Source organism: Phoca vitulina, unplaced genomic scaffold (assembly GCF_004348235.1).
Source record: "Phoca vitulina isolate PV1807 unplaced genomic scaffold, GSC_HSeal_1.0 scaffold11, whole genome shotgun sequence".
NCBI lineage: Eukaryota > Metazoa > Chordata > Mammalia > Carnivora > Phocidae > Phoca > Phoca vitulina.
In genome coordinates this window covers 14,282,180-14,307,324 of record NW_022589714.1, presented here as the reverse complement: position 1 = coordinate 14,307,324, position 25,145 = coordinate 14,282,180, and the positions used below count along the sequence as shown (strand labels likewise).

At 36.2% G+C, this 25,145-nt stretch overlaps 1 protein-coding gene across 7 annotated transcripts in view; it reads right to left on the bottom strand.

Annotated features, from left to right (window-relative positions):
• Positions 1-25,145, bottom strand: part of FILIP1 (filamin A interacting protein 1) — a 277,664-nt gene that overhangs the window by 159,347 nt on the left and 93,172 nt on the right. Inside the window, exon 2 of one of the 7 annotated variants that reach the window (XM_032409440.1) lies at positions 7,942-8,053. The exons of 5 other annotated variants lie outside the window; for them this stretch is intronic. The gene's annotated coding sequence lies outside the window, so the exon portion shown is untranslated. Of the gene's footprint in view, positions 1-7,941; positions 8,054-12,258; positions 12,502-25,145 lie in introns of those variants that run through there. One more of the 7 variants, XM_032409441.1, reaches the window with a different exon arrangement.

Genomic DNA, 25,145 nt, shown 5'->3' with positions numbered 1-25,145 from the left:
GGTAGTGGGTTCAAGACCCATGTTGGGCTCCATGTTATTAAATCAATCAAAGCAAATCACAGCTCAAAACAAGAACAGGAGAGTGCTGCCAAAAATGTTAGGAATGAATACCAAGGACGAGAGAGAGGCTGGGGACAACAGAAAAGTGTTACTGTTAGAGGACAGCAACAGGAGCAGCCAAGAAAGTGGAACTGAGCACTTGCCCTCTACCAACTTGGGCTACATTTTGAGTCAAAGAACAGCAACATAAGTTGGTGACTTCAGCTGGAAACAATGGGTATTGGAGCTTAGCTCAAAGAAATAAAGGAGCATCCTGGATACCCTGGATGGCTGGAGCTACCTAAGAGGAATGAGACATCCACTCACTCACCAGAAGCTAGTTTCCAAAGCACCCTGCCCAGTAGCAGCCCTATACCACCCCATGCTCTTGACAACAGACTGAAACACAAGTTCTAAGCAGCTGCAGGAATGCAGAGAACAGACGGCCAAACAAGAAGACTCAGCTATGAAAACACTCAGTTAGGAATCACTAAGCCCTGGAGAAAGGCCAATAATATTAAAAAGAGATAAAACAGAGTTCTTTGCCTTACACCTAGAAACCAAAACTAATAAAGAAGTTAGGATAAGACTTTAGAATAACTATAATTCATATCCATAGAGCTATTTGAGAGGATATTAAATCCATAAAAAATTATCAGTTAGAAAGTACAACTATTAAAATTTTGATCATTGAAATCTAACATTCAGTAAGTGGGTCAAGTAACAGAATAGTCAAAGAAAATTGCTGAACTGGAATATTAAGCCAAAATATTCTTTTAAAATGCAATAAAAAGTGATGAAGGGATATAAAGTATAAAATAAAAGTTAGGAATCATGTAAAATACACTCAAATATTTAATAACCAATATAATTAGAGTACCTAAAGAGATATTAGGGATAATGAAGGAAAGAGATATTAGGAGTATAGTGTGATATATTGTGACATGAGTCACACTTTAAGGACTAACCAAATGTGGAGCAAGATAAATTTTTAAAACCCACACTTAAACACTATATTAATGTTTCAGAAGACCAAGAACAAAGGAAACAAATCCAAAAATTGGGGGGAAATAAAAACAATAGTTTACAGAGACTCTCCTTAACAATGCATGAATGAAACAAAAGAGCAAGGAAAAAATGTTAAACCCATAATTTTATACCCAACCAAGCTATCATTCAAAATGCAAATGAAACATGAAGGAAACAGTAAGTTTGCCATCTATAATAACTCCTTGAAATAATTATGTCATCCAAAATAAAACATAAATATGTTAATAAGGAAGTTCTGAGAAGCAATGGTGAAAAAGAAATCCATTAAATTACATTACTAATTCTATTTAAGTGTTGATTTTTTACAATGATAAAAAATTTTTAAATAATAACATAGAACTAAAAGTCCAAATAATTTCAACATGGAAGGAAATGGTAATGAAAGGAAATCCTTCAAGTAAAATTGAAACGTATAGAAATTTTGTTTTGTTCAGTGAATGTAGAAAGACATTAACTCTGGATACTAATAGAAAATATATTTTAGCTGCATGTGCTGCATATTTAGCTGCTGAATAGTAATTACTGGAAAAACACAAATACAATTTCTAATTTTTACACCATCAGAAAAAAATAATAGAAGAAAATTAAATCAATCCAACAAAGGCAGAAAACATTTGAAATAGTATTCAAATTTATAACCTCTCCCTCAAATTACCAGGCCCACGGTATTTCACAGGCAACTCTTAGCAATGCTTTTTAAAAACTAAAAATGTATATTTTAAACAAACAAGAATGGGAAAATATGAGAAGCCACCAAGCCACTTAGGTATGTGTTATAAGCTTTCTGAAAATTCAAAACAAGACTTCATAAGGAAAGAAACTTATAAGCCAATCTCACAAGCATCAAAGCAAAAATGCTAAATAAAATAAATTCAGCAATCTATTTAAAAAATAACGTATTATGATCAGGCAAGGTTTATTCAGGGATGCAAAGATAAATTTTTCTAATAGTGAACAACCAATATAATTCACTAACATAATTCATATGATTCAGGAAAAAAATAATTTAAATGATATCCCAATAACTCAATTTTGGAGATATATATGTGAGAGTATGTGTGTATTTGTGTGTGTATGAAAGCTAAGAACAGAAAGAAACTTCCTTAATTTGTTAAAAGGTATCTATCCCCCCCCCCCAAATACAGCAAACATATTGTAAATATTGTGTTTAAGGTCAGGAACAAAACAAGAATGCCACTGCTATTATTTAACATCAGACTGGATATCCTAGCCAATGGCATTAAGTAAAACTATATTAAGTGGTATAGGGATTGGAAAGTAAGAGACAAACTACTATTAATTTCAGAAAACATGATAATCTACTTAGAAAATAGGACATAATCAAATGAAAAACTATTACAACTAAGAAGAAAGTTCAGTAAGATGGCAAGATGCAAAATCAGCATAAAAAGTCAACAACTTTGCTATACATTGACCTCAGTGGTTTTTTAAAAATGTAACTGGGGGGTGGGGGGTGGGCGGTGGGTGCCTGGGTGGCTCAGTTGGTTGAGCATCCAATTCTTGATTTCAACTCAGGTCGTGATCTCAGGGTCCTGGGATCGAACCCTGCCTTGGGCTCTGTGTTCATTGGGGAGTCCTTTGGGGATTCTTTCTCTCCCTTTGCCCCTTCCCCCCCACTCACTCTCTCTCTCTCTCTAGAATAAATAAATAAATCTTAAAAAAAAATGTAACTGGGGAGAAAACCACATTCCCAATAATGACAGATATAAAGTCCTTAGGAATAAAATTAATAGAAATAAAGCCTCTATGGAAAAAAATTACAAAATTTAACTGAAAAAAAATAAGGTGGCCTGAATAAAGGGAAAAATATACTACATTGATAGATGAAAACCTCAATATTTTTTAAAATGTAAATTCTTTTTCAAATTAATATTAATATCAATGTAATCTTTCTCAAAATACAAATAGAATTTCTTATAAAGTTCTAAAATGTATATATAAGATTGGATGAACAATGATAACTAAAGTCATTTTTTAAAAAGTAAATACGAAAAGAAGGAACTTGTCCTAATAGATATCAAACATATTGTAAATCTATGGTAATTAAGACATGATATTAATGCAGCAACATACAAGTAGTTTAAAGAACAGAATAGAGTCCAGAAACAGACCCACATACAAAGGAATTTTATAGACTGTGGTTGTTAAGATCACAGACTATAAAATCCAGACTCTTGGATTTGATTTCTTATTCCACCACTACCTGACTATGTGTCATTGGGCAAGTTACTCCAATTTTCTAGGCCTCATTTTCCCTGTCTGTAAAATAAGGAATAACCATGGAATTAACCTAACATTTTTGTTAAGAGGATAAATATGGCACCTGGGGGGCTCAGTCAGTTAAGCGTCTGCCTTCGGCTCAGGTCATGATCCCGGGGTCTTGGGATCTAGCCCCACATCGGGCTCCCTCCTCAGCGGGGAGCCTGCTTCTCCCTCTCCCTCTGCCTGCCATTCCCCCCTGCTTGTGCTCTCTCTCTCTCTCTGTCAAATGAATAAATAAAAAATCTTTTTAAAAAAGTGGATAAATATGCATGTATGTATATGTGTACCTATATATTCATATATACGAAACATGATAAAAGTGGAATTTCAAATCATTGAGAAAAAAATGGTATAGCATTTCAAATTAATAAGAACTAGCTAACCATTTGAAAAAATTGTTAGATCTTTACCTTATACCTCTCACAAAATTGTAATCAAGACTTAAATTTCTAAATGATAAATTATTAGAAGAAAATGTAGGCAAATATGTATAAGATTAGAATCAGGAAAGCCATCTGAAATAATACACCAAAAAAGCAGAAGTTCTAAAAGTAAATATAATGACTATAAATAACTTTTGACTACATCAAAAGTTAAATACCTGAATGACCAAAGCACTTTAAAAGTTAAAAGACAAACAACAGGGGCACCTGGGTGGCTCAGTCGGTTAAGCGTCTGCCTTAGGCTCAGGTCATGAGCTCGGGGTCCTCAGATAGAACACTGAGTTGGGCTCCTCTCTCAGCAGGGAGTCTGCTTCTCCCTCTCTCTCTGCCCCTTCTCTCTCTCTCTCAAATAAATAAATAAAATCTTTTTTTAAAAAAAAAACAAGCAGCATATATGACAAAAGATTAGAATTAACAAATCATTTAAAGAAAGAAAAACCAATCTAATTGAAAAATGGGCCAACCATATAAACAATAATTTACAGAAGAAATAATAAAAATGGTCAAGATTCATATAAACTGGTGTTCAACTTCACTTTAATGGAGGAAATTCAATTTCAGTGAGTATTTGATGTTCAGGGAATATAGAAACAAGTATAAGCACTTAGGAGTTCATTTTGTATAATTCATCACTCCAAAGTTCTACTGTCAATATCTACCCCAGAGAGACACTTAAACTTTGTGCCCAAGCAGGCATGGACAACCATCTTTACAGCAATGTTATTTGTAACAATGAAAACTTCAACTTAAATATTCATAAAAACAGGAATGGCTAAATAAATAATTGTACACCCTTTCTATGGAAGACCATGCTGCAATTTTCTAGAATGAAGTGAACTTCCATGTACAAACACGAAAAATTGTCTAAGCCATATTGATAAGGAAAATGACAGATACACTACTTATGTTAAAATATATACACACACAGAGATATCTTTTCTATCCTCATGGAGAAAGTTCTGGAAACATATTACACATTGTTAATGGTGACCATTTCTAGCAGAGAGGACTAAGGTAGAAGGCAGTGGAGAGAGGGATAATCAAAGAGTACTTTAGTTTAATCTGTTAAATTCTCATTTTTTAATAAGGAGAATCTATTGCTGAGGTAATTTTAAATTATTTTTCATGTGCAAATTATCTTTAATATATGTCATACATGTGGAAAATAAGTGATGAAGTTATAATCAAGCATTGCAAGGAAAGTTGCTATAAACTAGTGAAATCAGTGAAACAACAGACTTCACATAATCTAGGATATTTCTTCCTTTATTTAAGCCATTTCTCCCTTTCATTCATAGTACTAGGGAATCGAAAGAAACTTCACATTACACCATATCCTTTACTCTCTGGTCTTAAAAAATGAAAGGTAATCTTGGGTGGACCTATATTTTTTGTGGCTGTTTTTCGAGTGAGGTTTGAATTACCCATCCAGGATGCTGAGACATAAATGCTCTGTAATTTCTAATATGATTACTCTGGAAACAAGAGTCACCCTTTTAATGCAATTATCACATTTGAATGTTAATTTAACAGAATGGTCTTTCTCAAATCTTAGTTCAATATTTATTGGAAGAAAAGTTTTATAATTAAGAATTATCCACTTTTTAGAGTTTTGATTCCCACATTGACTGTTCTGTGATAGAGTGTTGAAGGATGAATTGAATTGGGCTTTTAGTGTGAAATGTAAAACTGTGAAGTCCAAACATATAAACATTTATTTCTTGATAACCACAAGTGGCCTATGATTAAGACAGAACCTGATAATTTAAGGAAAATTAACTTGTCTAAAGTGAGAACAGAGAATAATTCATGAATGTACTAATTTTTCTTTCTCCTTCCCTGTTAGTCTATATTGGTCTTCAGCTATGACATGTGCAAACCAGTGGGAAAACATTAACTATGGTTAATGGACTGAATGGATTTATTTAAGAAGCAATATTTAAAGAACTAAAAGCATCAAATTATCTCCACAACACATATATTGGTCACAGAGACATAATATAAAGTACATCATAAATCTTACTTCTTCCCAGAATCCCATCAAGCCCCACAGAGATTGAAAGAAAGAGCACATTCCAAATCTCAAAGTCTCTTAACCATATTTTTACCTTTCTTTTCTCATTACATCTTTAATATTTTTCCACCTTTCTAATTAAAGTCTATACTCTAGAGGGAAGACTGTGGGAGCGGTAGAGCATACGCCTTTTCAGTCGGTAGAGTCTGGATATGAAATAAGGTCTACTTTCAAACTGATTCAACTGAAGAAGATGATGTGTGTTTTTTTAACTTTATAGAAGATCCCGAGGAAGGATGATATCTGCATTTGCTTTGCTATCCCCACCATGCCTATTTATGATACCATAACACTGTAGGTCCTTAAAAATATGTGTCAAATAAATGAATAATGAGGGGCGCCTGGGTGGCTCAGATGGTTAAGTGTCTGCCTTCGGCTCAGGTCATGATCCCAGGGTCCTGGGATCGAGTCCCACATCAGGCTCCTGACTCAGCGGGGAGTCTGCTTCTTCCTCTCCCTCTGCCTCTCCCACTGCTCATGCTCTCTCTCTCTCTCTCTCTCTCTCTGTATCTCTGTGTCTCAAATGAATAAATAAAATCTTTAAAAAAAAAAATAAATTTAAAAATAAATAAATAAATAAATAAATGAATAATGAAAACAAAATCCAAATGAAAATGACTAAATATCCAATGGAATTTTAAGAAAAAAACTTCTTTATCAGCAGTGGAGAAGTGATAAGAAAAAATTGATTTTTAAAATTAAAATGGAAGCACTGAGTTCATTATATTACATTTAAAGGAAAATAGTGGAGCCTCTCTCAAAAGCCATTTCCATTTATAATAAACAAAAGCCAAATATATAAGTAGAACTTTAATCTTCAGTGCTTTCCCTGACTTAATACAACAGTTTCTTGGAGAAATTTTAATCACCACAAGGGCCTCAAATATGACTATTAATTTTGGAATTAATTTTGGAAAGATCTTAATAAGGACAAGCAAAGGATTTATGGGCCTTTAACTTCCTTTACGTAAGTTAAGAATTCAGAAATTGAAGAGCTTGAAGACTGCTGTGCAGAGCAGGGCCCCCAGAAGCTTTCCCAGTGACCGCACCAAATTTCCCAGTCTTTGACCCCTCTAAAGGTGTTCAGCTCTTTTGGGGTCACTTAATATGCTTCCATTTGCTATCTCTAAAGGTACTTTATATCCTCTTGCTTTCACTCCCTTACCTTAGGAATGTAAACTTTAATTACAAAGATAGGGAAATATTGGAAGAGTTGTAGACAAAAGAAAAATAAATATACAGCCTACGACTGAACTTGGCAATGTGCTATTTCTTCCAATCTCTGTTTTGGAGTCTTAGAGGAGTACCTGCATGTGCACAGGTATGACTGGTGACAACTCTGTCATGTTTCTGAGTTTACTGCAAAATCAGGTGAATGGTGGGTCAATTTTCCAGGTTCAGCACCGGCCAACCAGCCCAAGCCCCAAGCCTGCCTGAAATATATTTCTGTAATCACTATATTTATAACAATACTGGTTTGTATTTAAGATTGCATAATGCCACATAGCAAGTAAAAAAAAAAAAACCATCTTGGAGAATATATCTGTTCTTCTAAGTTTATTAAAATACTAAGAGCTATTCCTATCTTTTTAAAAACAACAGTATGCTCTTAAAAGATTTTCTTACCAACTTGATTACTTAGTAAAGAATTTCATCTGATTTATTTACTGGGCATTTGGAATAACTGAACATATTTACATTTACATCTAGGTTTTATCTCAAAAAATATTTATTGTTGAAATACTACAGGCGCTGCAAGGAAGCTTACCAATTTGGTACTAGAAGAATTTCTTGGATTAGTAGTTAATTTTAGTAAAGTGTTTTTTTCCCACTAAACCCAAAACAAAATTATTTTTTCTTGGAAAAATATATTTCTGACTGAGTATTTGACCATGATAACAACTAAATCTTATATGATCTCTATATTTGTCAAAATTTGGAGAAATGTCTTATCATTTCTACAGTCAACAGAAAAATGAGCACCCTGGACTTGCTGAAAGGTAAAAATTGCTTTTGAAAAAAACCAAATATGTTATAATTAACCAAACTTACCAAGTGAGAGAAAAATCCAGATGGTTGTTATGGTAACTTTCAAGTGCTGACATATATATTCTGCAATTGTTGAGGGACACTTGGCCACAATTTTGTTCACAAAATGAAAAAACTGTGGAGGAGAAAAGAACTCCTCAAAGTAGGACAGTTCAGGTAGAGCATTAACCATGTTAACACCATTTACATGAAATAAGCTCACCTTCCCACTGAAAGAATAGATATTTCTTCCACTTGTTTCACGAGAATATTAAGGCAAATGACTAACAAATATAAAATGCTAGAAAAGTTGATATATGTTTTTAAATTCCTTTTCTGTACTTTCTAGAGGTAAGCTTGGTGGGAATCTGTCATATTCTAAAATACTCAATTCTTAACCATTTGTAGCAAAAGCAGTTGAATTGAATCCCATATTTATTGAGTATTCACCCCACATAGTTTAGCCATATGTCAGGATTGTTGGGAACACAAAGGAGGTATATCTCTGCCTTCAAGAGCCTCCAATGAGATGGGATTACAAAACAGTAAATTAAAAATGAGCAAACAAACAAAAAGGTATAAAACAAAGTGCTAAACAGAAAATAATTACTTGCTAAAAGGTATAGACCAAACAATAAGTGCTAAACGTTTTTACATTTACATCTAGGTTTTATCTCAAAAAATATTTATTGTTGAAATACTACAGGTGCTGCAAGGAAGCTTACCAATTTGGTACTAGAAGAATTGCTTGGATTTGTAGTAGGAACAAAGAGAACAATGGAATTAGAAAGTCCCATTTAGTATGGAGGAAAGTGTGAGGTATCTGCTTTTGTTTAAAGAGATCTAAAGACCAAAAAACGTCTTGTTCTGGAACCTTAAGTCAAGCAAGTCTCATGTGCTGCCAAGGGCCCACTGGAAACTAAGTTAGAACTATGCATATTTAGTATTTAAAGAAAATACCACTGTTAGAATGTGGTAGAATATTCTGGTAGGATTTAAAAGAAGATGGAACCCAATTAAAAGAAAAGAAATTGCCTAAAGTATTCTGTTTTTGTTTCAGGAGGATTTGAATACCATCAGAAGTCAGACCAGTAAAAGAAATGTGCTACCCCAGGAATTCTCAACCAGGGGCAATTTCACCCCTCGGGAATATTTGGTAATGTCTAAATACATTTTTGGTTGTTACAGCTTAGATCAGGAAGGGCTACTGGTATCTAGTGGATGGAGGCTAATGATACATAAAGGTAAACATCCTACAACATACAAGACAGGTCCCCACAACAAAGAATTATCCAGCACAAAATGTCAGTTATGTTGCAGTTGAGAAACCCTGAGTCAGACCACCAAAGGCAGTAAATGGTGACACTTTCTACGACAACTCATGCAGCAAAACAGGCTACATAAAGGTCAAAAATGATGTTAAAGTTACAGAGGATGGAATCATAGGAAAATCTAAATTTAGATTATAGCCTTCTTGTGTCAATAAAGTTATAATTCTGGTATCAGAGAAGACATTTTGGGGCATTAAAAACAAATGCTTCGCCAAAGCTGCATAACCTAAACCTAATCATGAGGAAACATGAGACAGACCCAAAATGAGGAGGCATTCTACAAAATAAATGGCCTGTAATCTTCAAAAGTGTCAAGGAAGAACTAGTGGAATGTTCCAGGATTAAATAAACTAAAGAGACACAACTAAATGCTATATGTAATTCAGAAGTAAATCCTTTTGCTATAGAAGACATTGCTGGGACAACTGGGAAACTTGAACATGTCCTGAGCATTAGACGGTAGTAAGGTATCAATGTTAATCTCCTAATCTTGATGTTTGTGTCATAGTTATGTAGGAGAATAGCCTTGTTTGTGGCAATGCACACTAAAGAATTGGGGGTGATAGGACATCAGGTTTAAAACTTACTCTCCAATGGTTCAGGGGAAAAAAAAAAATACTTCCTACTTTTCTGTAAGTACATGATTGTATCAAATTTTTTAAAAAATAAACAAAACAAATGTATTATGGAGAAAGCTAAATGTCTGTGCATTTGCTAGCCAAGAAATGTTTTATTTAGAAATATAGCAACATTAAGGGCACCTTGGTGACTCAGTCTGTTAAGCATCTGACTCCTGATTTCGGCTCAGGTCATGATCTCAGGGTCGTGAGATCGAGCCCCACGTCAGGCTCCACACTCAACGGGGAGTCTGCTTGAGATTCTCTCTCTCTCCCTCTGCCCCTCCCCACTCCCGTGCACGCCCTCTCTCTCTCAAATAAATAAATAAATAAATCTCTCATTTTTTAGTTAAAAAATAAAAATATAGCAACATTATAGTTTTATTTGGAACAATACATAGTAATCCCTACCAAATCTATATGATAACCTTTTAAATCTTTTATTGAAGAAGGTAGGCTATACATACATACATATATACAATTTTGGCATCATGACCTCCAGAGAATACCTTATTGAATTTTGAATTTAAATGAAATATTCCTTATCTATTTGGCCATATGAACTAATCCATTAAGCCATTTTAAAATGACCAACGTTGGGCTCCTGGGTGGCTCAGGTCATGATCCCAGGGTCCTGGGATCGAGCCCCACATCGGGCTCCTGCTCCGCAGGGAACCTGCTTCTCCCTCTGCCTCTGCCTCTGCCTCTGCTTCCCTCTCTCTCTGTTGCTCATGAATACATAAATAAAATTTTTAAAAAAGGTTTAAAATGACCAACGTTTTCTTATTCAATATGATATTATTTTTAATTTGCCATTCAGTTTAATCAGGCTGTTAAGTAGAAAAATACATAGACAATTGCTTCTATAGTTCGGTCCAGATCATACACAGCATAGGAGGTTATATGTAGCCTTTAGTCTGGTTTGAACCAAATTAAATAAATAAATCAACCATTCTTAGTGAGGACATTAAGTTGGGTTTAAAAAAAGTAATTTCACACCATTATATAGAATCTTTTCAAGAATATTTTAGAAAATTGTATTCAATCCATTCCACATACATATTTTAAACCTACAATTTATAATTCTCCTTTAAATACAGCACTTAGGAAAATTTTTTTGAATTTAGCTGAGGTTTTTATGTAACCAAGATTCTGACCTTTTCTGAGTATATTAAACACCCCTTATAATCATGGTACTCACACCATGTTCTTCCAACCTCTTAATGTAGTAAACATTATTCCTCCTTAAAGTAGAAAATTCCAGAATAGAAAAACAAATATAAAAAACTGAGAAGAGGGGCACCTGGCTGGCTCAATCTGTAGAATATGTGACTCCTGATCTCAGGGACATGAGTTCAAGCCCCATTTTGGTTATGGGGCCTATTTAAAAAAAAAAAAACTGAGAAGATTTAGTCAAGTCAGACCATCCTCCAGTTCCCAAGCATCTGCTCTGACCCCCATATTGAATGGTAATTTGTACTTCAAATTCTGCTCTGTTGTACAACAATCTAGAAGAAATGGCAGGTCCCTCCCTCAAGGTGTATATTTCTCGGAGAATAAGTCATTCGGTTTCCCAGTGCATATGAAAGTTACATTTACACCATACTATAGTCTATTAAGTGTACAATAGCATCATGTCTAAAAAATGTCCGTATCTTAATTTAAAATATTTTGTTGCTACAAAAACGCTAACCATCATCTGAGCTTTTAGCAAGTCATTATTCCTGATCACAGATCACCGTAACAAATATACTAAACATGAAAAAGTTTGAAATATTGTGAAAATTACCAAATGTGACATAAAGACATGAAGTGAGCAGATGCTGTTGGGAAAAAATGGCACCAATAGACTTAATACAGGGTTACCACAAACCTTCAATTTGTAAAAAAAAAAAAAAAAAAGCAGTATCTGTGAAAAGCAATAAAGTGAGTAAAACGAAGTGCAATAAACGTATGCCTGTAATGTTTGGTCTCACTCCTCTTTATCTGTGGGTCTGAGAGAAGTAAAGGGAACTCTTTCACTTAAGCCCAGTATATGAAAAAGAATGCCTGAAAGGACAACCAAAGTGATAAGCACCACCGCTCATCTCAGTGCATCTTGCACGACCAAACAGCAAAAGATGATCTCAATAATCAGCTTGATTTAAAATGATTAGTGCCTGCCTTCACTCTATGTAACATTTCAGGAGTGACTTCCTCCAAAAGAGGATTTCCCAGAAGAAAGAACAAGAATGCCAGCACACAAGGTCTTGGGTGAGATTTCACTCACATCACTGCTCCCTACGCATTCACAAAATGTCCCTGCTTTCAGACCAGTGGGAAGAAGCTGGGCATCATTCACAGGATGTACCACCCTCACAAGACCCCTCAGAGGACTCATGCACACCACATACCACTCTGTAACAGCCTCCATCCGCCTCCTGGAATGACAAACAGAATTGATGAGTAGTAAGTTGCTGATGTTCTGAAAAACCCAATGTGTGGAGTGTGCCGAGGTGGGATAAGACAGAGAAATCCTGAGCTCTTATACAACAGTTATCTTGGGAAATAACCCAAGATGGCTCATGTTCTAAATTCCAGGAAGATATGCTGCGCAATACTGGTAGTGCCTCATCTGTGAATTCATATACCTGAATTAATAAGCTACATGACCTTGAGAAAGTCAAACTTTCTGGGTCTCAGCTTCCCTACCTCTCATAAAGGAGTGATCAAAGGCAAGGAATTCCTTGTTCCCTTCCCCCATTTCATCTGCTACTTGGTCTCTCACTCTCACGATCCAGTCATATTTGTGTCAATTTTGGTTATCCGTTTAGGTTTTGATAATAACATCACTCGGGAAATACATTGCCATCAAGATGTACTTGGCAGTTCAATGATGGGCAAAATGGACTATGGAGCCTTGTTTCTAAAAACGCTTAATGGAGCAAGGTCTCTCCTAGGAAATCCTATCAAGCTACTGAGGAAGAAATATGTGCACTTTTTTTTTTTTTTTTAATAAGGGCCTCTAGGTCTGCCAAACTTTTAGAAGTCAATAGACAATATTTGAGAACAATAGGAGGAAGAGAAACAATACATTCTCAAAATGCATCACATGTGTTTTGACTCTTCTATTTTTCAAAATGGAAGTGACCTTATTTTTCTTCTGATTATAAGGATTTTTACCACATATTGTCTAAGTGATTTTCAGGAAGCTTGCCCTCGTTGATTTTCCCATCAGCAGCATGTAGCTAGCATCCATTTCCTCACATCCTCGCCGTACTGGGTATTGGATTCCTTAGAGTCTTGGTTGGTTGAAATAATACTACCTTCCTTTAATTTGAATTTGTAATTATCAGTGAGGTTAAATAGCTTTTCACATATTATAAACTGTTTATCTATGTCATTTGCTCCCTTTTCTGTTGTTGTAACTCTTTTGTTCATTTAAAAGAGCTCTTTATATTAAGAATATTTGTCCTTGGCTATTTTTGTCAAAAGTATTTTTGTCTAGCTTGCTGTTTATATTTGGCTCATGAGATAAGTTTTTTCTGTGTAAAAGTTTTCAGTTTTTATAGAGTCAAATATTTTAGTCTTGTTTTACTGCTTTTTTGTCTTGTTTAAGAAAATCTTCCCCCATCTATCTATCTATCTATCTATCTATCTATCTATCTATCTATCTATATTCAAGTATTTCGGTTTCATTTTTTTACACTTACATTTTTGGTGCATCTAGTATGTATTTTGGTAAAGGTATGATGTAGAGATTTAATTTCTTTTTTTTCCCAGTTATTTCAACCTGCATTGAAACATCCATATTTTTTCTTCTGATTTGAAATGCCTCTCCTTCCCAACCCTAACTTCTTATATGTAGGTGTCTATTTTTCTGGTCTTTCTATTATTTTCCCTTGATCTCCTCATCGGATATGAACTGATCCTGACACCACCACCAAAGTGTTTTAATGAGTGTGGTTTCAAAATTTATTTTAATATGTGGTAAGGCAATCCTCCCAACTTGCACTTCAAAAAATTCCTGGCTATTCACTCAGGTTTCTTGCTCCAGCAGCAGTTAGGCACTTGAAATGAAGTGTTGAATATATGTATTTTTCAAAGTACACAAGCTTGTGAAAGTCCTAAAGCAAATAATTTTATAGGAAGTAGTCATCCTCCCCCCTTTTAGACACATTAAGAGTGGTCACTGTTCTGAAAGAATACTCAGAGTGTGGATGGTGGTGAAGTAAAGAATTTTCTAGCCCACAAGATTCATATTTGGCTGGCTCATTGTGGCCACTACAGATTTAAGTATGATGAAAACATATGTATATAGTGCATTCTCTTCATCACATTATTCTTAAAAAAACATTAAAATTATCGTGTAAGTAGAAAGAATGTAATTTACGAGTTGCCCACCATTTGTAAAGCTATGTGGACTTGTTGCGACAAATCAGATATTCGAAACTTTTAATCACATTTGTTTCTGCTGCATTCCCTTAGACCTTGTTTGTCAGACCCTCTCTCATTTTCAGCCTCAACAGTCCCTCTTTCCCACAGCAAGAGTCACTTCATCCCACCTGTAATCACTAAACCAATCACTGACTACCCAAAACCAGGAGGGTGCTCCCACAATACCATTTACTCACTAGTCACATGGCATGGAAATTGCCATTGTTTTTACCTGTAGCACCTATTAGAGAGTAGAGATATATAATATTCACTATTGTATCCCAATCCCTAGCTCAGTGCCTGACATATATGAATCTAAATAAATCTTTAGTGAATGGGCAAGCCTCAGAGTTAGCATATCTTAGTTGTTCTGACATTGCATTACAATTCTGGCATCTCACTCACAGTCTCTAGGACTACTCCAGAATTATCCTGTCCCTGAATCCCACCCCCATGCTCTCCTCCCTGGTCCTACTGACAGGCTTGCTAAAAGCCTGGCTCTCGGCCTGTCAGACACAGCCATGCTCTACCTGCCTGCCAGGACACCCTATAACCTTAGGTTAGACCTTCGGATGCCCACCGCTAACTTGGACCACTCTTTATCATCTAATCCCATACCATTTGGATCCCGTGTTCTACCTGCTCCCAGTTCAGCACCTCCAGTCCCTCTTCCAGCTCCATACATGGGCTTTGCCTGATTGAGCCCAAAACATGTTTTTCAAGATAAGCAGACTGAGTGGATCTCACTCTATAATCAGTTCCTTTCATACAGTCCAAATCCTCTTAAATTCTCACACAATACTAGTGTTAGTACTGTAGAAGTCCAACTCCTAGGAAAGTGTTTGGGAACAGAAATTAAAGTAATCCAGACATAAATCAAGTTGTAGGATTTTAACTATGCATTCATACTATGTGGGAAAACAAGAGTTCTGTTTTTTCCTCTGATCTCTCTCTCTCTCTCTCTCTCAAAAGGACAAAATTCTTCACTTTCCGAAAACCACAAGTCACTTTCATCTGGTTTTCTCCCTTGTCCTCTCTTCTGTTTGAGCTCAGCAGTTCACGTGTTCATTTTGGTGAGATTCCATTGCAATACATCACCAGGAACACATGTGTTCCACTGGGACTTTATTCCCTGGAAGATGTGAATGGTGATGTAAATAACAGCATCATTGGAATTTGGGGGAAGTGATGCAGGGAAGAAAACTATGGTGAAATGAAGATAAAATCAAGCAACTATAATCAATATTTCCTTTTGGGGTAATATAGGTAGTATTGATGCTGATAGGGAACTTCAAGGGTATTCATCAGCTGGGGCTGTCAGCAGACACATTTATTAAATAGCAGCTGTTGTTTTACCACTTGTTGGGGAGTGGAGTAATCCTAACTCCAGAATAGATTTCTGAGGATGAGGACATGTCCAGCTAATAAACCACAATAAGTAGCCTGGTTATGTTTTTTTCATGAGTTTTGCAGTACATGAGTGAAAAGATGAGGGGCAAATATTTGCAATTAAACTTGTGTCAATAGTTGTCTTATACCACTATATTTATTTATTTATTTTAAGTGATCACTATGCCCAATATGGGGCTCAAACTCACAACCCCTAGATCAAGAACCACATGCTCTACCAACTGAGCCAGTCGGGTGCCCCATTATACCACTATACTTAAAGTAAGAGTTTTAGTCTGTTATTGGAAACTATATCATGCTAATCATAGCTGGAGTCCAGCTTCCACTCATGGTTATTCTCTGATACTCTAATGGACATTGTAAATGTTTGTTGATTTTTAATTTGTGTTGTTATAAAAGCAATATGTGACCAATGAGGTTAAAAAAGAATACTGAAAAGCAGAGAGATAATCACCCATGGTTACTGATTGCTATTCCCATGTTTATAAAAATGTTCAATCCAATCAATGGAAACTTGTCAGTAATGTTTTCTTTCTCAATTCCAAGACATTTATTTTTTTCAATTCCACATTTAATGGATTCAATTTAGCAGACACTTATTGAGCACTTATTTTGTGCAATGTGATTCTAAAAATCAACCCTTCATATCTGAATCTATTATCATGTTAATTTTTAAAATTTACACATAAATATTAATCAGGATAATTATAATCTCTCACTTTTTGTTTAGTTTCTAATGCTTAGAATAATCTGTGTTACAGGACTTGCCATTGGTGATTTCCATCTTGGAAAGGTATGATTTAACCAGACAATGCATATAGATTTTCCCCTAGGTGTAAAAATCCTTCTGTAGAATTTTAAACTTACAGAATCAACCAGAAAACTAATTTTATACATGCTGCCAAAAAGTGTAGACTTTAAAAGGTCTGCATGGTACTTAACTCACTGACCATGGGACCAGTGAGTTGCACAGGACAGACCAGCTTGTTTCCACTGCACCTGCTGCTATAGAAAAAGTAAAGTAATTAATTCCTTCCTGTTGTTGCTGATATCATGAGAAGTTAAGGGGTGGTATGTAAGTCCAGATAGGGGAATCCCAGGGAAAATAGTGAACCTAGCCAAAGTCACAGGACTAGCGGAAAAGTCAAATGTCTGAACAGGAGACTAGAGTTTGTGGTTAGAATTTCCACTGGAAAAAAAAATTTATGTGCCCAAAAGTAAGGCAGAAGATATTATATCAGTCCACAAGGGAAAGGAAAGACAGTATAAAGAAACAAATCCACTGCGGAAATGGAGCACCGTGGAACAGTGTCTAAGAGAACAGGTTGCTTCCACTTTGACTCACTTATTGGGAAAATAGAGAAAGCAAGGACCCAATCTTTAGCCAAGCAGAAAGCTCACTTAGTTATCAGAGCACCAAGGCCAGCTGCCACAAGACCACTGATGCTGACACAAGGAAGCAGCTACCATTCAACACCTTATATTCTCAGAGTTAGCTCCAGAACAGCAAAGCAATGAAGAGATTAAGAGTACAAACTGAGGAGTCCAATTGCCTGATTCAAATCCCAGATCTGCCACCTGCTTTTTGGAGAGCCTTGGGCAATTCCCTCAGCCTTTTTATCTATAAAATGTAGAGTATATGAATATATGCCTCATGGGGTTGCTATTGCCTAATACATAGAAAGCACTCATTACGTATTAGCTACTTTATTGTTTTTATGATCATGTGATAAAAAGGGTAAGAGACTGGAATTTGTAACTTCTGCCAAGTGACTTCCTTTTCTTCATCTTAGTATTATCTTCTTTTAAGTGATGAGGTTGTACTAGATAACTGGTTCGCAACCCTGGATGCACATTAAAATCACATAAAAGCTTCCAAAAACCTAGTCAGGTCAACTTGAATCAGAACCTCTGGGGGATAGTCCCAGGCATTTGAATTTTTAGAACATCCCTGCTGATCCTGATGCACAGGGCGTGTTGAGAACCTCAAGACTAGATGATCCGATAATTCCAAGTGAGCTCAGAGTTCAGTTTCCTGCTGGGTATGGGTGGCTCCAAGACCAAAGCTGTATAATCATCAACAATGTGAGACTCGGAGTCCCCATTCCTGCTTGAAATCAGACCAGGTACAGAAGTACAAAGAGAACCAGGAGCTCTGACAGAAAACTCCTGCATTAATATGATAAATTGTTAGTATCTTTCACTTAAGAGCCATATCAGTTTTGTTGCCAAGAGAGATTTAGAATAACTGAATGAGAAAAAAGAAGAAGAAAAAAAAACCTTCCAGAAGCCAACAGTCCTTTGTCTCCAATAGATATAACACTAATCCTTTCCCTCCTTTGATAGTGTTGCACCCTTTTACATAAAGATAAGAAATGACATAAGGAAAATTCTGAGTTTATTTGTTAGAAGGAAATCAGGGGAGACCATGTGAATGAAACAGAGGGACTTGATGAAATATAATATATCACTACCTTTATTTTGAATTAAATAAACCTATGACACAGAGCAAAGAGTATATTTGCTTCAAGATGTTTAGCATGTCAGGTAAGCAGTGGTATAAGTCCTGTGTATTGATCAGTAATGAGTGTTGATGTGTATGTTGGCGGGGGGGTGGTGGCAAGGTGTGCTAATATATTTTTGACAAGATACTGTTTTCAATTCATAGAATAAAATTTTTCAGAGGGTGGAGATTCATTCTGTTATGTGCTCACTTCACATGAAACACTCAAGTTCCTAGAATATTCAATCCCATCACCTTGGATATTTGATACATAGACTATTTATGGACACAGGCATAAGAAAAAGCAAAGCATTATCTGCTCCATCAAAATTTTATTAGAACTGCTCTCCTTTTACTTCAGATAATCCAAAAGTTAAATGCCATACATGTAAATAGAAACTCAAGAATTTTAATTATATCCAAATGATCAGACATTGAGCATCATTAGTAGTCATTCTTGGTTAATAAAGATAAAAGAATTAAATAAAATATCCAATAAAATAGTTCACGCTATTGATCACAGTAGCAAACCACTGTCTGAAAGTATCAGGTAATTTTCCTTAAACTATAGCAAACTCTCCTTTTTTTTCTGAAGGAACAACATGGTACCAGGTTGACAACTCACTACCTAAGCAAAATTTGGGGGAGCCTATGAGAGCTCTTACATGGAATGAGACCTTCTATTCCCTTCTTCATTGCCTCCTCCAACCAATGTACATGCACCACCAAAGACCTTCAGGGAACATTGCTACCAACACCTGGAATAAGTATTTTGTAGGACTCCCTCTTGAACCCACTTAACAAACTGAATGCTAATGACCAAGGCAGAGATCTGCAGAGCATTTTGAATGTTACAACGGAAGGTGGGGTTCTGAGTTGTCAACAGAGGCAACACAAGGAGACCAAAACTCCGATGGTTTTAAAGGATCTGGCTACAAGAGCAGCCATAATAACTCACAAAAGCAAATGCTCCATGCCACCCTCTCCCAGGGAATCAACTCAGCAATGTAGAAACCAAGAACCATGGGCACTGGGTGGCTCAGTCAGTTAAGCGTCTGACTCTTGATTTCAGCTCAGGTCATAATCTCAGGGTTGTGAGACTGAGCCTGGCATTGGGCTCTGTGCTGGACGTGGAGCCTGCTTAAGATTCTCTTTCTCTCTCTCTCCCTCTCACCCCCAAAAAAGAACCACACTGCCCCATCAATAACTGTGGAAGAATAGCTTCTGCATTCCAGTACCCAGGCTTGGCTCTTCCTGGGTTGCCCAACTCCAGGGGCCACTGAAGCTTCTGTTTCTACTCTGGGATCTGGGAGAAAAGTCTGAGCCCCTGCAGTGTCACATCCTACAACTTTCACTAAAACATCTCACAGTCACCTCTGTGAATGTCTTCCTTGAACAACTGCCTATATTACAAGAAAGTGGTTGAAAATATGGGCTGACTAATGTCAAACTGCCTGTGTTTGAATGTACAACCTACCAGTGGGCATGTTACTTACCATCTACCAACCTCATTTTTCTAATCCATAAAACAGAGATAAAACTAGTGCCTCATAGGGTTGTTATGAGAAGTAAATAAAATCATCCAGGTAAAATGCCTGGCACAATGCCTGGCACAGAATAATCTCCAGTATATGCTATCTGGTATTATCATCATCTATAGATACAAAATAATTATATATAGCTATATAATACATATTATATAGATGATACGTATTATATGTAGTTATTACCATTATATTATGTATTACATCATCATATAAGAATTGGGATTCAGGGGGCATCTGGGTGGCTCAGTTGTTAAGCGTCTGCCTTCGGCCCAGGTCGTGATCCGGGGGTTCTGGGATCGAGCCCTGCATCAGGCTCCCTGCTCTGCAGGAAGCCTGCTTCTCCCTCTCCCACTCCCCCTGCTTGTGTTCCCTCTCTCTCTGTCAAATTAAAAAAAAAAAAAAAGAATTGGGATTCAGATGCACAGTCATTGATAAGAACACCTGGTATGCTGGGCAATGATCTCCACAATAAACAGCATATAGAAGGTGGAGATATGTGATCCAAAATTGAGGAGCCCCTGAGGAGTGAATTCTACCAATGCAGCTGGCTTCCTTATGTACCAGAACAAACAACAGACTGTGATCAAAGCAGTTGGTTTGGTGATGTCCAAACCAGAAGATGATATCTATCAAGACAACATGTGAAAGTTAAGCTTATGTGTGAGGCCCCTCCCTCATCCAAATACCAAACTGCCCAAGCATGTATCACTTACTAAACAGTTATTGAAACACAAAAAGCCTTGAATATCTCCAGTGTCACATTTCAAGACTTACAGAATAATTAGGAAAAATCTGAGCTGGCAAAATTCTTCTTGGCTCACCCTGGCAAGCAGACCATCTTTGTTTTCCAGGAGTGTGTGCTGTCGTCACAGTAACTGTGAGCCTCCAAATACAGGCCCAGGCTGTCATTTCCTCATGGACTTAGGCTGCCACACTGAAATAGCATTATGAACTCAGCGATGCCTCTTCCTTTCCTGTTGTGCTGTGGTACCTCAAAAATGAGTTACTTAAGACAGAAGTGTATTAAAGAGATATAAAAAAAATAAAATCCTTTTATCCCTATTACCATATCACCTATGACTCTTGTGTCTGTGTGTGTGTGGTGTGTGTGTAAAGATCTTATTTTTACAAAGATCTTTTAGATAAACAAGGCAAGTTGGCAGTAATTTGATTGTCTTAGTGATGTCAACAGTCTACTGTTTTTAATCAAATTGTCTTTCGGCTTTAAATCTTCAGCAAATCATTTTTTAAAGAATGCATTCGGCCAACTCTGATGAGTTCATTTCATGGATTTCCTACACCTTTTTCTTACAAAGATAAGCAGCAGATAATTCATTTCTTCAAAGTAACTTGGGAAGATTGCAGTTACAATTGTTGCAAAAGCAAAAAAAAAAAAAAAAAAAGACTATTTTCAAGGTTAGACCTATAAGGTCTTTGGCCAGTGAAGCAACAATCATGTTCATCTATGCTTTGGTAAAGGAGGTAGGTGACAGAATTTAAGCAAGAAAGCAAAAAGAGAAAAATCCCTGAACCTCAAGGAATCAAAGTCAGATCACTTGAGATAAATCCTGCATTTGTTTTAAAAATTTTTAGTCTGTCTTTCACAGACCTCAGAAACACATAAATCACCTGATATTATGCACGTTGACACCATTTCCCAAAAAGGAAAACCAACACCAGCCTTCTTTTGACTTTTCAGTGCTGTTGTGGCTTAAGCAAAGCTCTCAGGGACTGGGGTGCTGGTTAACGTCCTGTTACTTCATTTCTGCTGGGAGTTTCTCAAGTTCTGCAATCAGCTGGTTAGCAGCCAGCAAGAGCTGTTCAATTCATGTTTGACTTTCCTTATTCTAAGTTCTTCCATAACTCCTGCCTTGCCTTGGAAATCAAACTGCCTCAACTATTACCACAGGGAAAGGGGAATTCTGCCTGTAGCCTCGTCCCTTCTCTGATCAGCCAAAGACCAAGAATGACCATTTAAGGAGAAAGAAGAACATAACCCAATATATTTTCCTGAGGTTCCTGTATTTTTGTCCTAAAGCCTTGATAACGTATTCCGTAAAGCCAGGAAAAGTTCTTATTTTTTTTTCTTTTCTTCCTTCTTTCTTTCTATAGCAAGGTTTTCATTAGAGAATGACAATTCTAAAACCCAGTTTGCCTCATCTTTTAAAAACGTATCCTTTCAATTGGGAAAAATAAAGCAATGGTCAGGTTGAAGCCGTAACTACCCGGCATAAGGTTGGTTAGAGCTAAAGCTACTAAGAAACTTCCCTGTTTATAAGAGTGTTTCAAATATTTTTGTTAAATTAAATATACAGAATGGTGAGTACCCCATAATACACACACACATCTTTATGATATAACAGGGTTTTTTTTGTTTGCCTTGAATATACTTGTCATGTTTAAGAAGAATGAATAGGATTAAGGATGATGAATAGCAAGAATCCATTTCCATTTGGTTAAGGTTAAAGCTAGCGTGAGATGACCTTTTTTGGTCTTTTCATTTTTATCTGTTACTAGGTTAGTAAAACAAAACAAAACATCTAAGGGAAGAAATAAAGAATGATGAATTTAATAGCCTATTTTCTATAGAGAAGGAAGTCTCCATTGCCATACATTACCCAGTGTTGTAGGCTATAAAAAAGACACCCAAGCACTGGTGTATAAACACACTTTATCTCCAAGTGCAAATATAGAAACCATAGGACAGTCTATGCTGTGGGTGATTTTTTAGCCTTTTTAGTAATGATTCTGTAAGACAGCAGGCTGCTGAGTGATAAGGGAGGGTTTGAAACATAAATTCCATGCTAAATGATTGGCTGGCGTTCAAACTATGTGTGCTCACAGTACCCAGCAGCAAAGTATGTCCCCAACAAGATTCCACATTTAAACAATACATTCTTCTGCCTTTCCTATGATCTATGAACTTGAGTTCACAGACTATCTGTGTCTAAGAATTTTGTGTGCAATGAAGATTAAAATAAACAGAAAACTGCATTTAGGATGTGATAATAAAGCAATAATAGATTAAATTTATTGAAAAGTCTACCAGGCAACTAAGTTTTATTAACTCATTTAATCTTCAAAACCCCTCTATGAGGAAGATAGTATTATTATTTTCATTTTACAGACGAGGAAACAGGCATAGAGAGTAATTTGCCCAGGGTCATAGTGAGCAGAGATCTGAACCCAGGCCATCTGGCTTGCCTGTGCTGCAGGCCTTCCTTGCCTCCTCCTTCATACCAATATCCTTGTTGTATTTTCAACTCAGATTTAAGGAAACAAATTTATTATATTAGCACATCTTCCTATTGCTATATATGTTAAAAATAATTAATGTATAAACAAATTTATGTTGCAGTCTTTTAGATGTCATACTTCTAACAAGTTGTTACCAATTTTCTCTCTTAAATCTTTCTGCTGAAATAAATCTCAATCTAAGCTTTCCCCCTCAATTCCCAAGGTGCTACTTTCCTAAAACCCACGTGTGTAGAAAAATAAGTAAAAATATGGATTAAGCAAGCTCTGTAAAATCCTATTTCTTAGGGCACCTGTTTTATGAAGAAATGCTCATCTTCCAAAAAAGAAAAACACAATCAGCATTAGTTTAGAATATGCATTTTGCCACCAAGTTTCACTTCTAAAAAATAAATTAAAAATATAACCATAGGAAAACCACTGCTAAATGAATATATTGAATATTTCACAAATTTCATTGGGAAAATCCCATAATAATTCTTGCTAAACACATTTAGAAGAGTAATTTTAACCTCCTTGGCTATCTTAAAATATAATTCTCTTAAAATATAAAGAGAATTTTCTTTCAGTGGACACAGAAAAAAATTGCCTCAAAATCCTAATTCATGTTTTATCTCACACAGTAAGGCTACAGGTTTCATGAGTGATTAAAAATAAATCTGAGAAATGTCTCTATTTCAAATATCTAGGGAAAAAAAGAAAAAGGGATCACAATACGCTATTTAAATATTTTAATGTTCCAGGACAGATTATAATCCATGATGACCCACAGATAAAAGGAGCCATGATTTAAATGAACAATACCAAAGGTAGTTACAAATTTAATCTGATACCAAAAGATGATAAAAGTCATATGAGTTACAGCATTTAGGTAGGTAGATGCATACACAGGACAAGCAGGTATATAGTATATATACAGTCTTTATATATATAGTTCTTTCCAGTTCATTCTCAAGGCACACCATCTCCACAATCAGGTACATGAGTGTAGTTAGAATTACTTGTAACTTCTCTGTGCACAATAAAACTATGAAGACTTGCCTTGAGAAATTGAGATAAAAAGTTATTAACCACACTTAATAGTTGCTTTTCTTGATTTTATACTTATTTATACTTTCTCATGTACTCATCATCAGAAATCTAAAGCCAAAAATGTTAATAGAACATCCACAACGTGCATAGGGATAAAAAGCTCTAAAACCAAGTGGTGCTTAGGACAATGCTTTGCACCTAATTGCTTCATTAAACTGTTCTGAATTTAAAGACACAAACCCTATCCCAAAGTACCTTAATTCTGATAGAGCACCAAACTGTCTAAAAAGGAATCACTTCTAAAAGGTAAGGTCAGGGAATCATTGTGAAAGTAAAAGACACTGATCTGGGCTTTAAAGAGTGGACAAGGTCTCTAGGAAAGGGGAGGAAATGTATAACAGGCAGGCGGAATGAAACAGGCAGAGGTGTAGCATTGAAATGTGCACTGTGCATGTGTTTGGAGAACGGTCCAAAATCTGAACTATCTGAAGCAGAAGGACATTTGTTGTTGAGTAGTGGGAGCCGAAACTGGAAAAGTTAAGTACGTGCCAGATGATGGAAGGTTTTCAAAATACCCAGCCTAGGTGTTTGGCAGCAACCAGGAGTCCCAGAAGATAACTGAAGAGTAAGAGAAACAAGCAGAGCAATGTTGTAGAAAAATTAACCCCGTGGTCATGGGCAAGATGGTCTGGATGGCAGTAAGGGGTAGTAGGGGAGCAGCGGTGTTTCAATCCAGACAGAGGGTGAAGGGAAGAGGCTTTAGTGTGGTAGGAGACATGGTGATGGAATCTAACAATACTTGTGGTGAAGGGGAAAGGGGAGATTTCAAAATAACATAGACATGTGAACTTGAGCAAACAAGAGAAGAGAATCTACATGGCTCATGGAGGGTTTGATTGTTCATATACCGGAGGGAAGCACATGGTCTAACCTGAGCTATTTTTGATTCTCAGGGGTAAATTTACAGCCATGAAGACAATGCTACTCAGAAATCAATTCATCAGGAAACATAGCTTTCACCCAGGGCCAAATGCTGTACTCAGTTATCTACACACTGTTCCACGGACTCCAAAAGAAATTACATGCCTAGAACTAATGGCAGACTTTGGCCTTACAC